Consider the following 12,872-nt stretch of genomic DNA (forward strand, 5'->3'; position numbering starts at 1 on the left):
AGTTTGTACCTGCACTCAGCTCACCTTCTATTTTGGGCAGGAGCGCTGGTCTTCCTGGAGGCGAAGTGACTGCTCCTGTTCACCATCACAAAGGAGCCAAGGAGCTTCCTGGGCTTTCCTGGTGGCAATGACTATGAACAACCCATTTTCCTCCTCCAGGGGTGACACACGCCTTTCCTAAGGATACTGCGGAGGAAGCTGGAGTCTCCCCTCCCCTTCTCTGTCATCTGTATCCACGAGGACTTCTTGGTCATGTGTGAAGCAAACCTGCCCCAAACTGCAATATACACAGAGGACACACACAGGCTCCTCTGACCCACAAGGGGCAGGTTGGATCAGGGCTGAAGTGATACCATCAGAATCCGTGCTCAGCTCCAAGCCACCGCACTGATGCTGCTCTCAGATGGGATGGCCCCCATCCGTCACCGGGTCATGTCACACCTCCTTCACACTGAGCAGGACATGCGGGGCCCCTCCCAGTTTCCCAGGCTCCTCTTCTTTGCCCTGATGGCATCACTGCCAGCCTGGCTATTGCTGCGGCGGGAGACAGATGCATGCATGGTGAGCTCAGACCTGCATAAAGGGGAGACAGCACCCTGCCAGAGAAATCAGGGTGCAGTGAACCAGGAAGCAGGTCAGTGGGTGCTGAACCCTGAGACTTTCTTGCGACCAAGGCCAGGGAGGTGGATGCTGATCTTTTATTTGTGAACTTCTCCACTAGAGCAGCTCACAGGGGACAGTGTGGAACCAAGGAGAAAACAGAAACGTGAGCCGGAACATAATGATAAGGGGCACAGCAGTTCAAGAGTCACAACCCTCTCAGGCAGCCTGGGATGCAGAGGGCAGACCTCTGAAACCCCCTTTGCACTCTGAGTGGAACTGATGATCTTGGTGGAAAACAAAATATGAGACGTGTTAGAGCACAAACGCGCTTGTTGTCATTCTCAGCCCCCAGGCCAGGTGTTAGGCAGATTAGCGCTTCACAGCATTTTTTTTTTATTAAATTAGTTTATTTTCTATTTTTTAATTTTATAATATTGTATTATACAGAGTGAAGTAAGCCAGAAAGAAAAACACCAATATAGTATGCTTCACAGCATTTTAAAGCCTCCTGCCTCCTGATAGAAACGAAACTGTTTCAGAAAGAAAAATACCATCTCTCGTGGGTTGCAGTGTGATCCCTGTGGGGACCATGCCTCCAGCTGAGAGTCAGTTCAGTTCAGTTGCTCAGTCATGTCCGACTCTTTGCGACCCCATGGACTGCAGCACGCCAGGCTTCCCTGGCCATCACCAATTCCTGGAGCTTACTCAAACTCATGTCCATCAAGTCAGTGATGCCATCCAACCATCTTACCCTCTGTCATCCCCTTCTCCTCCTGCCTTCAATCTTTCCCAGCATCAGGATTTTTTCCAATGAGTCAGTTCTTTGCATCAGGTGGCCAGAGTATTGGAGTTTCATCTTCAGCATCAGTCCTTCCAATGAATATTCAGGACTGATTTCCTTTGAGATAGACTGGTTGAATCTCCTTGCTCTCCAAAGGACTCTCAAGAGTCTTCTCCAACACCACAGTTCAAAAGCATCAATTCTTCAGCGCTCAGCTTTCTTTATAGTCCAACTCTCACATGCATACATGACTACTGGAAAAACCATATAGCTTTGATTAGATGGACCTTTGTTGGCAAAGTAATGTCTCCGTTTTTTAATATTCTGTCTAGGGTGGTCATATCTTTTCTTCCAAGAAGCAAGCGTCTTTTAATTTCATGGCTGCAGTCACCATCTGCAGTGATTTTGGAGCCCAAGAAAATAAAGTCTCTCATTGAAAATAAAGTCTCTCCAGCTGAGAGTCATCAGTTGCAAATCCTCCATCCGAGAAGGTGTGTTCAGAGGTCTGCTTTTATAGTGTGTGCTATTAAAACAGTATTTTACCCAGTTGGAGATAGCTTGAGAGAGAGATGGAGAGAGATTATCTGTATTCATCATAAACTCCTTTGGTTAGACATAGACTGTAAAGCAGTTAAATCAATTAGAAAGCAGGGGGTTTTATTTTTTTTAATTATGGAAAATCTGTATCTCCTGAGAAGGACCACAGAACACAAGACCCAAGTGATAAGAGTCAGTGCCTGGGGACTCAGCTAACCCTTTACCATCATGAAGGACATCGTCCTGAAGCTCACCGCTCAGAGCCGGCCTCACTGGCGTCCTGGCATTTCTCCAACCATTCGGGAGGAAGAGAGTGAGGTAGAGGAGTCAGTGCAAAAAGGTCAAGAGGATCATTTTAGAAGCTCAGCTCCTTTCTTCTTACATGGAGAATGTATAAGAAGCTGAAGCAGAGCCTGCAGAAGGCCTTGGAGAAATTCAACCATGCTGTCTGGAAGGACTAATGTCTAATCTATTTATTCCATGGGCAAGAGTCATCTGGAGGAACAATCCAGGAGGTCCAGAGTCAACATTTCTGGGACACTGTTGATGTGGGTGGAGGTTGGAATCTACCCCTGGACCTCAGAGACCCTGGATGAGCCCTGGGAGGAATGCCTGTGTCCTGGGTTCCCGCCCAGACCACATCTCGAGTGTTTATTCCACATTAAGATCAGAGCAGGCACCTCAGGAAGCCAACAGGGAAGGGGCTGCCGCTTCCAGAGATCAGGAATTCAGGAGGAAAGGAAACCCAGGGGACTGAAGGCCGAGCCTGAGGGTTCATGTCAGGGCTATCGTTAGAGTCACTGTGACTTTGGGCAGCTTGTATGTGGGAAGTCAGCATGTGTCTGGATGTGAACCCAGGAGAGAGAATGACCCAAGTGAGGCAGGATCACCTCAACTCTTGCGGGAGCAGGATGAAACCATGAGACACCATCCTGGACACCAAAATGTGAGGGTTCTGAAGTCAAGGAAACCACCCTGAGCTGGCCATGCTCTCTCCCTTGGTGAGCCCTTCCCTCACTGGAGGCAGTATGTGCCGGGAGCTTCGCTCTCAGGCCCTCGGAATGGACCGCACCCATCAGAGATGCTAGAAGGATTCATGGATGGAGTCTTAGTCCCCTGGACCACTGTAACAAAACCCCACAGGCAGGGCATCCGTGGAGCAACAAACATTTATTACTTATGGTCCCGAAGGTTGAAGTCCAAGAGCAGGGCGGCAGCCTGACAGGCTCCAGCAAAGGCCGTCTTCTGGGCTGCAGTCTGCTGGCTTCTGGCTGTGCCCTCACATGGCAGAAGGAACAGGGAACTCTCTGGGGCATCTTTAATAAGGAACTAACCCCATCCACAAGGGCTCCACCCTCATGACCTATTCACCTCCCCAAGGCACAGAGATGCTTGGTGGAGAGTGGGGATTCAATATCCTGTAAAGTATTGAAGTCCACAGGTCAGATCCGCTAGAGTCTGGTTCAAGAATCCCGTGGAAACTCTGAGCCACAGACAAGCAGAGGGAGGTTCTGGTGCTGAGGGACCAAACGAGTTTGCACATGTCAGCATTCCCTCTGCTCTAGAAAACTTTGTTTGCTGTGGATTGATAATTGTACCCACAGCAGGGCAGAATCCAGAGAACAGCTGTGTCTTACCCACTGAGGTTTTAACTCCCAGTTCTGGGCATTTGGGTTTCATCCCCTGCCTCTGGACTTGGTGATCAGGTACTTGACAGAACAGAACTCCAAATATGCCGTGAGGAGTGAGAGAATGTTCATCTTACCCACCAAACAGAGGTGGGGCGGGAAGGATACTCCACATGGTTGGGGGTGCGGTGGGCTTCGTGGCTTTACACGTTGGTACTGTGATTACCTTTCCAGTGTGACAGAGTAACAGTGTGGCTGAGACAGTTTGGCACCGCCAGTTTCAGGCAATGGCTTGTTATCTAATTCCTGTTAAGAGCCACTCTGGCTGGTACACACGTCCCTGGAGACTGCATCTTGTTGACATATCGATTAGGGGAAGACAGTCCTTACTTATCTGATACCTTAACTCCTTCAAACTAGCCTTGGGCCATCGATATGTCCAGACACTCTACCATTAGCAATGGCTGCTTTCCTATCTGATTAATTTCCTTAATAACAAAATTATTTTCTGTAAGTGTTATTTGGATAGAGTTCAGTTATGACTAAGAAAATAGACATGTATGGATTGGGGCCTATGGAATTAAAACACAATGATTAATTCCACAAGAAGGGTAAAGGGAAGAAAATCCAAACTTGAAATGCTAAATGACACTGCAAACAGCCACAACTCAGGAGCCAAGTTGAAAAGCTGTAAGTGTGTTCAGATACTGTTCCTCTTGTCTTACTCCAGCAACTGAGAGAGGGGAAGAACACTCTTCAGCAGGAAACCTGCTCATCCGGGTGTGACACGTGTATGGATTGTTTGTTCTGCCCCTTCTTTCACTCCTGAAACACGTCATTAGATGGATTCTGGGGACTTCCTTGGTGGTCCAGCAGTTAAGACTTCACCTTATAAAGCAGGGGAATGTGGGTTGATCCCTGGTTGGGGAGTTAAGAGTCCACATGCCTAGTGGCTAGAAAACCAAAACATAAAAAACAATAGAACCAATATTGTAACAAATTCAAAAAAGACTTTTTTACACTTTTTTAAAAAAATAGGAATAAAATAAATGAATGGATTCTGGATGTCTTGGCCCCTGAGACCACCTCTGTTTTGAGCCTCATGTGGTTTCCTAACTGGTCCTCCCGCCCATCCTGTGGACCCCTGGAGCTGACAGAGCTGTGGGGGGCTGACCGGCCCGTTTCCCTTCTCTGAAGGCCAAAGATACAGGTGTTTGAGTACACAGCTGTGCACTGCAAGCCACTGATGTACCAGATTTGAAGAAGGGGGATACAAAAAGCCTTCTAAGGAAATTCAGCCCCCATGACAATGAAAAGAGATAAAATTCAGGTTTCCTCACCTACCTTAACATATTGGGTCAGGCTGGGGCTCTGGGCCCAGCACATCTGGTCTTGAATCCTGAACCGGTCACATACCAGCTAGATCACTTGGTGAGTCCCTCCATCCAGGATGTGGCCCCAGGTCTTCACTTGTGCAATGGGGCAGGAGTGTAGACAGTGGACAAGGTGCTGTCCATTGGGTGACTTCATACCTGGCACAGAGCCAGTGCTTTAAGTAAGTGGACTGCTGCTATGATTAGGTCCCATCGAGGAGCTCACACACCTGATCTCAAAGAGATTTTAAACCTGTGACATGGGTGTCAGAGAAGGTGGGGTATAAGCAAGAGAAGCTGGCTCCGGTTCCCTTCTGCAGTTAGGAATTTACTGAACCAATGAGGGCTTGTATCAAACATAGGTCAAGGAAGCCACAAAAAAGCACAATCTTGGGAGTCACATTGCCTTTATTCTGAGAATTAGCAGATTGGAGACTATTTTAGGAAGAACTTGGAGCATCCAGCAGAAACCATGCTGTTCCTAGGTTCCTGTCTTTCATTTTCCTTCAATTTTTCTTCTTTTTAAAATTCCCTTTCCTCCCTCCCATCTTTCCTTCTTCCTTTCTCTCTGGCTGTGTCGTGCTCTCAACATCTCTTCTGAACACAGGCATGGGTGACAGGGCGATTCCCACACCCAGGGGCCTCCCAGGAGCACAGGACAATCTGCCTGGTCGAGGGCGAGGGGCAGGGCCCCCATGTCCCCCCTCCCCGTCCTCATCCAAGAGGAGGCAGCTGGGTCTCCGGGTCCCGGGACCCCAGGTCCTCAGAGATGACTGAACTGGACCCATCTGTCTGTTCACCAGCACAGTGTGGGTGAGGACTCTGACCCTCATGTCAGTGGCCTCTCTTAGCTCTGAACTGAAAGGAGTGCAGTGCTGGGACCACTGTAATAGACCCAGGGTTTTGGCCAGGCTGTCGGCAGTTGTTTCTGCCTCTCACCTCCCTCCTTCTTATGGGGACTGGATGGGGCAGGGGGGGAGGGGGCTATGCCTTCATCTTAAATTCTTCTCGACGCCCCTGGTAGGACAGGAGGGAATGGGGACCCCATTGGACAACTGATGCAAAGACCTCTTGATTTGTTTGTTTCACTTTGTTTTTGTTCAGCTTGAAGTCTCATCAGTTCTTTGTTAATCACGCTGTTATTAAAACAATACAACATCAAAAACACTTTCATGTTAAGTAGATAGAATAGCAGCCAAACTTTAGAAAATAGGATTGAAGCCATAAAATACACGTATACTGAAAAAAATAGTACTGAGAGGCAATAGATGAAATGAAATTTTATTGTGCTACACAGTGAGTATTTTGGATATTTTTCTCCTGACTTCCCCAGACTTCCTGTAATGAGTTGTCCTGTCTTATATGTAAATCTGGAGCCTTGCAGAGTCAGGCTAGCTCTCCAAGAAGGTGATAAGTTAAAGCTGACAGTCAGGAGGGCCTATGGAGCTGACTGTCACCAGAGCCCCTGGAGCCAGGAGCTTCCTTCCTCCCTTCTCCTTCCTCTCCCCCTCCCTCTTTCCACCCCCTCCCCCTTTCTCCCTCTCCCCTTGGTTCCCCACACCCTTATCCTCCTCCCACTTCCCCCCCTCTTCCCCCACCCCTTCCCTCCTCCTTCTCCTCCTCCCCCTGCCAGGAGACCAGCAGTGATTCCCCAGGCACATCTGGCAGACAGGAGCCTTGGCCCCTGAGGCACAACTAACCCCAGGTACTGACTCAGGCCTTTCTTTTGTCTCCCTCCTTCTTCCAGGGATGTGAGAGATGCAGTGTCCTGGTCAGGACCCCTTCCTCCTGACCGCCCTCTGGAGGGGAGGGTCAGTGGGTGGAAAGGGACCCTTTGCTGTCTCTTCTCCCTTCTCCCTGCAGGGGAGCAGAGGGGGAGGCTGTGCTCAGGGCACTGATCAGACCAGAGGCCCTGGGGATGCACCTGCCAATTTCCCAGCAGGCGGAAGTGGGTTGTTTTCAGAAATAAGCCAGATTCTCAGTCAAGATCCTCAAAATCCATGTGGGTGTACAGAAGGCTTGGGGGTGGAGGTGAGTTTCCGATGTGTGCTTTCCAAAACAAACTCCCCAGACAGCTGGAGCAGGAACACTGCCTCTCTGCCTCCCTGACTGATATTCACTTTAGCTCATAAAGGCCTCTGAGCTGCACAGTGTCCTCTGGAAGAGAAAGAGGAAAGCTCCCTATGATCAGACCAGAGGTCTCAGAGCTGTTTTTGAATAGAGGGCCCTTTCTTTGTAGGATGACTGGAAGCTCTGGGAAATGCTGATCCACAGCAAGTTTTAAAAACTTTATTCTTGGTATGAGAGCTCTCTTCCAACTCCCAGTCCCCAGGCAGACTCTAACATAGAACTGAAAAACACCAGGAAAACTTTATTTATTCAACCTCAAGTGGCAGAAACACAGCTGAAGTAGCTTCTGCAAAAGCAAGAATCTGTTACCTCATATAACAAAAGCATCCAGAGTGATGGTTTCAGGCATGGCTTGATCTAGGGGCTCAAGTGACAGTCTCAAGATCTTGTCTTCTTTTCTCCATCTCACGTATCAGATTTCTCCATGTGTGCTTTGGTGCTTTGCGTGTGGCACCGAGATAGCTGCCTGGGTCTGAATCTCAGTAGCATCTGAGTCTTCTCAGAAGCTCGGCATTTTTCTTTCTCAACAGTTTCACTGAACAATTGAGAACTGCATCTCACTGGACCATGCACTGCTCCATGCCCATCCCTGGGGTGATCTCTAGCAGGGGAATTTGATGACACACTTATCCAGGCTCAGTCAAATCGTCGTCTTAGATCAGGAGGGGAATGAGCCCCCACCCCCCACCCTAAGGACATGGAATGATGGAGGGGATGGTTCACCAAGGAAAATGCAGGTTGGTTCCTAGAAGCAGGTGGACCACATGTAGACCCAACAACACTAACAAACACCCGTCACCCCTCAAGCTCCAGATCGTCTGGTCTGCTCCTTCGGGCCTCTTTCAGGCTGGGCTCCCTTCTCCCCTCATTGCAGAGTCATCCATTATGACCTGGTCATCCATTCATTATTCTCACGTGGGGCATGTGTTGTATCTAAGCAATTAGACTCTGAGCTCTTGGGAGGGCTGTGTCTTATCTCACTATGTTCTGTGACCCCAGGTCTTTGCACATTGTGTCTGCATCTGTCAAGTGTCAAGTCTGTGCTTAGAGAATGAAAGGAAGACTGACTGAAGAGAAACCTGTGTCAGTCAACTTGCGTTTCTGCTCTGATGTTTTGCGGGTTCTCCTGTTGTGATCTGTATCATGTCCATGCCATCTGCCTGGAACAGCTGCAGAGAGGCTATGAGGTCAGGCAGGAGGATGACTGCCACGGGTGAGGTCACCTCAGGGTCTGAACATCCATTGCCTTGGTCCAGTGCATCTTTCTACATGGGGATGAACAGGGGATATTTAAGGCTGGATTTTTGGTGTACGTGTGTGTTTTGTTTTGTTTTGTTTTTGCAAGCCTTAGGCAGTAAGGACCAGAAAGACTGAGAGCCAGCTTCAGTTCAGCTCCTCCCAGGCACACACATCTGGTCACACACAACTTTGTGACCCCCTAGCTGATTTGGGGTGGTCAGCACAGTACTGGTACAAATAAGTGCTGAATAAACTACAGCCAAGTGAATGAGTCAAATGAATGTGGCTTGCTGTGCCCTGGGCCGGTGAGGCTTAGGAGTCCCATAGTTTGGGTAGAATGGGATGGGAATTAACATGGTTCAACGTCTCACACGGCCATTTTGAAACTATAAGGTATGAATGCTAATCACAAAGGGGATGGGATGGTGCTGTGGGCCCAGGTCTCTTTCCAAGACTCAGGGAAATTATTTGTTACCATAAGATTTTTCTGTTTTTCTTCTTCTTTTTTAAGTTTTTGCCTCAAATGTCTTAAAGAAGTTAATCCCTCTCTTCAGACAAGCTGGTGAGCCACAATGATGACACATTTTAAGTGATGAAACAATGAAACATCCTTGAAAGCTTTTTAAAAGAGAGAGGCAGATGAACAATTGTTACAACTTCAGGATGAGATAATTTACTAGCTAAATTGCTAAAATAGGAGGAATCTGGCCTTTTCTACTGTAAGGAAACAATATTATGGAGATGAAGCATTTAAAAACTGCACCGAGTTCATATTGAAACAAGAATGATTAAACAACCATTGTCCTGTCCCATTCCTTGCCGTCCTAGAAGGTTTCCAAAGTTGAGGCTCTGGTTAAAAGAAAAATGTTCTTCTCAGATGCATCTCAGTGGTATTTGTTCTGTTTTATCCCGTGGGGAGCTTGTGGCTGCCAGGCCGTCCACAGCAGGGGTGTCTGGACTCTGGGGTCTGTGTCTGATGTGAGCCTGGAGCGAGGCAGCCCCAGCAAATGTCCAGAGGGTCACTGAATGTCTTGTGGGGATGGGGGATCTGAGGATGCTCATCCACTTAACACTACACGACCAAGACAGAAAGCATGGGCTTCCTCCTGCAGAGTCGTCATCCTCTCAGGGAGCCTGGGTCAGGGCTGCCCCTCTGCAGAGGGACCACCGGACTTAACGTGTGTTTCCATGGGAGATGCCGCATCCTCAGACACGAGGCTTTTCTCCAGGGTGTGGGTTCCAGACGGGAACGAGCCTCTTACAGGCGCTGTCATGTGTCTGGCACACTTCGTGTCTTCCAGTCCAGGAGGTCTCAGGGGATGACCGGGGGCAGAAAGGCAGGTGCGGGAGCGTGGACTTGAGTTCCCCTGGTCTCTCTGGGCTCTTCCTCTGCTGGCTGGGTGTCATCACAATTCCTACCTCTGGGGGCGCTGTGGAGTTACAGGGGATGGTGTGTCTGCTGGGTTTGCCGAGCTGTGAAGGGGGCTGTGTTCCGTGAGCAGATATGAGTGAGTGACCAGGTGGCAACCACGTCCCGAGTCAGTGAGGATGCGCTGTGCACCTGGTCAGATCCCAGTGGGTGTGCCAGGCCCCCGGGGCTGCCCCCGGATCCAGGGAGGGGACGTGCCCTAGGGATCCCCTGGGCTCTTGGCGGTTCTGAGGCTCTGGAGAGAAATGAGGTAGTAGAGGGGCTGGCGGTCCTGCCTGAGCCCCTGGACTCACGTCTCATAAGCTCTTGAAGGTCAAGGGCAATTTTGTTTCAGACCAAATTCTCCACCATCTTCCTCGTCCAGAATCCTCTTTAGCAGTGGACACAGCCACCTGCCTCAGGAAGCAACACATGTCCACCTCCTCCTGCAGTTTCCTCCAGCTGTGAGATGCGGAGGAGCTGCTAGCAGCCTGGGGACAGCCTCAGGGAGTCGGGATGGTTGTGACGTGACGTGGGTTGATTCATTCACGGGCAGGGATTCAGTTACTCTGGGTGTATGACTGCTGCTTCCAGAGAGTGAGATGATGAGGGTCATGTGCTCTCACACAACCCTCCTCCCAGGCTATGAGGAAGCCAGGCTCAGACCAACCCCGACCCGCAGATGATCGTGTATTACACACATTTACGGGGAGGCCGACACTGAAGGCCCAGGTCAAGCCCTCCTGAAAGCCCGTGAACACCCCACGTCTCCTTGCTGGGACTGGATCCAGCCTCACCAGCAGGAAAGGTCTACCTGACATCCCAGAGGCAGGACCTTTACTTCCTAATCGGTACCAGCCCACAGCATCCTCTGATCCACCAGATGGACACACGACTGCGTAGGGACGGTGGGAAGAGACCACATGGCCTGCTGGTCAATTTACCTGGACCTGTCATATGGGGCGGGGGGGTGGTCTCCAAAATATGTTAGCCAGCCAGCCCCCTCGTGACCAACAAGGATAAAGTTCTAAGGCCTGCAATGCTAGTTAACAAGCTAGACATTTCACCCAGAGAAACTCACTTCTGGGTTCATTGTGCTGAGAAAACAAAATTATAGAGATGGAGTTTCCAAAGGAGAGCAAACCATTTCCAACTTACTTGAGTAGGGAAGGCTCATTCCTAGAAAACAGGGGAATCGGCCATGATTGGCTCCACATGCTCAGTGAGGTCGACAAGCAGCATCTCCCGCTTGGCTTGTGGCCCCATTGATACCGCACTGTCTTCATCTCAGGCTGTCCTAGGTGGTAGAGAAGGGAAGAAGATGCTATTCTCAGCAGTTTCAGCATAAATCGCAGGACAGGTTCTGATTGGCTTCTGTGGGTCACGTGTCTATGCCAGAGCCAATCACTGAGACTGGGGTGGGGACTGGAGATTGGCCAGATCTATATCACATGACTGCCCAGGGCAGAGCCTGATGCCAGCCCCCAGCCCCAATCCCAGAGGTTAGGGATGGGCCGGGGTCCCTGAGAAAACCTGGGAGCTGTATGAGAAAGGGTTACCAACATGCCACGCCTACCCCTCTGTGCTTCCATGTCCCCTGCTACGTCCATATGTCCCCGAGTCCTGAGTGACTGCACTGTGATGTCCTCCCAGTCTGATGACAAGTCACACGTCCCACGTCACCAGTGATGGCGGTGAGAGGATGGACTTAGAGAGGGTCTGCGGACGGCACTGAAGCCCACCACCCTGCTCCCCTCCCTCACGGGGATATTTCCTAAAAATTGTGAAGCCCGCCCTCCTTTCTCTCACCCACTGCCCTCTTCCTCAGCTACTGAGTCGAAATCTTCTTTTGACTTTGTTGCATATTCACTGGTACTGACTGAAGCCATGGGCCCCGGTGGTTAATTAGAAACGTGTCCAAGGGAAGATGCCTGAAGAGCTGGCTTCCTGCTTCTTAATTAAAATTCCACATGGAGTTGCAGCAGCATCTTCTTGATAAAAAGAGTTCCCGGAAGGGCAGAGCAGAGGACTTCATTGTGGTGTCCTCATCTGTTTTGGAACCGAGGGAGGGCAGGTGGTGCCAACCCCGCACATGATCCCCTTGTTCTGGCTGCACTGACTCGCTCCCCTCCATGCCCATCTCCTTCCTGGTGATGTGGGTTCTGGGGAGTCCACAGGTACAAGCAAGAGATCGTGGGGGTGCTCCCTCCCCAACGCACTGGCCCTTCAAGCCTCCTGGATCCCCCCGTGGTCCCAGCGTCCAACTGTCTGTGCCAGAGAGGGGGGGCTGCACTCCCAGCTCTGTGGGGCTTCAGGGCCACTGGACTCTCTGTATGATCTGCACAGAGCCCTGGTGGGAGGGGTGGGCATCAACCAAGTGCCCCTCCTGGATACTATCCCCTTCCTGCCCCGAGGAGGGGGAGCAATCCAGATATAGACCAAGCTCAGAGGCAGGAGGAGAGGGGGGCCAGGAGTGCCCCCCAGCTCCCTCAAGCAGGACAGGGGGTATATGGGCTGCTTGGTCCCCCACAGGCCACACTCCTGTCGTCGGTGCCAGTCCCACCCCAGCCATAGGCTCCCTGAGCCTCTGATTCTGTCCCTCTGCCCTTGGCTCCTCTTTCTCGCAGACGGATCTCACAAAGCTCAGATCCTCTGCCCACGAGACAGTTGTCAAAGATCCTGAAATGCTGTGACCAGTCCACACAATTGAAGACCTCTAATTTTTCCAATGAGTCCTGCCTCCACTACCTGGTGTGCTCATTATTAATCACCCACAGATTTTTACTGTGACCACCCTTTACTGTCCTTCAGTACATTGGTCACAGCCCATGTGGGGGTCAGGATGGGGCAGGGACACTGGGGTAGGGACCTCTGAATCAGGCAACCTGGGTGTGGTGCCAGGGGCCCCTCTGGAGTGAATGTTCCCAGAGACCATCTGCCATGCCAGCCGATTAACCTCACAGGACACTACACTGTCTGTGTGCAAACCCTAATGCATCCGGTACAGTGCAGGTGAGCTGAGGGGGAGCAGCCACTGCCCACTCAGATCAGGACAGTGACCTCCCAGCTCAGTGCAAACCCCACCACTCTCTTGTGTCTCACACCCGCTCTGACCCACTGTGGCATCTTTCTGGCCTGAAAGTGTTTCTTCTTGGATACCCTGCTTCAGGCAC

General features: G+C 50.6%; 2 long non-coding RNA genes across 2 annotated transcripts; one reads left to right on the top strand and one right to left on the bottom strand.

The window, feature by feature from the left end:
- The first annotated feature begins 6,195 nt into the window (after positions 1–6,195).
- Positions 6,196–9,087, top strand: LOC145525594 (uncharacterized). Its single transcript, XR_014068313.1, has 2 exons — positions 6,196–8,265; positions 8,803–9,087. It is a non-coding gene; the product is annotated as an uncharacterized LOC145525594 (long non-coding RNA).
- On the bottom strand, positions 8,942–11,325 carry LOC145525595 (uncharacterized). The gene is made up of 2 exons (XR_014068314.1): positions 11,276–11,325; positions 8,942–10,996 (listed from the first exon to the last, which is right to left on the bottom strand). It is a non-coding gene; the product is annotated as an uncharacterized LOC145525595 (long non-coding RNA).
- Positions 11,326–12,872: the final 1,547 nt, after the last annotated feature.

Source organism: Giraffa tippelskirchi, chromosome 11 (genome assembly GCF_054371585.1).
Source record: "Giraffa tippelskirchi isolate mGirTip1 chromosome 11, T2T-mGirTip1v1.2.pri, whole genome shotgun sequence".
NCBI classification, from domain to species: Eukaryota; Metazoa; Chordata; class Mammalia; order Artiodactyla; family Giraffidae; genus Giraffa; species Giraffa tippelskirchi.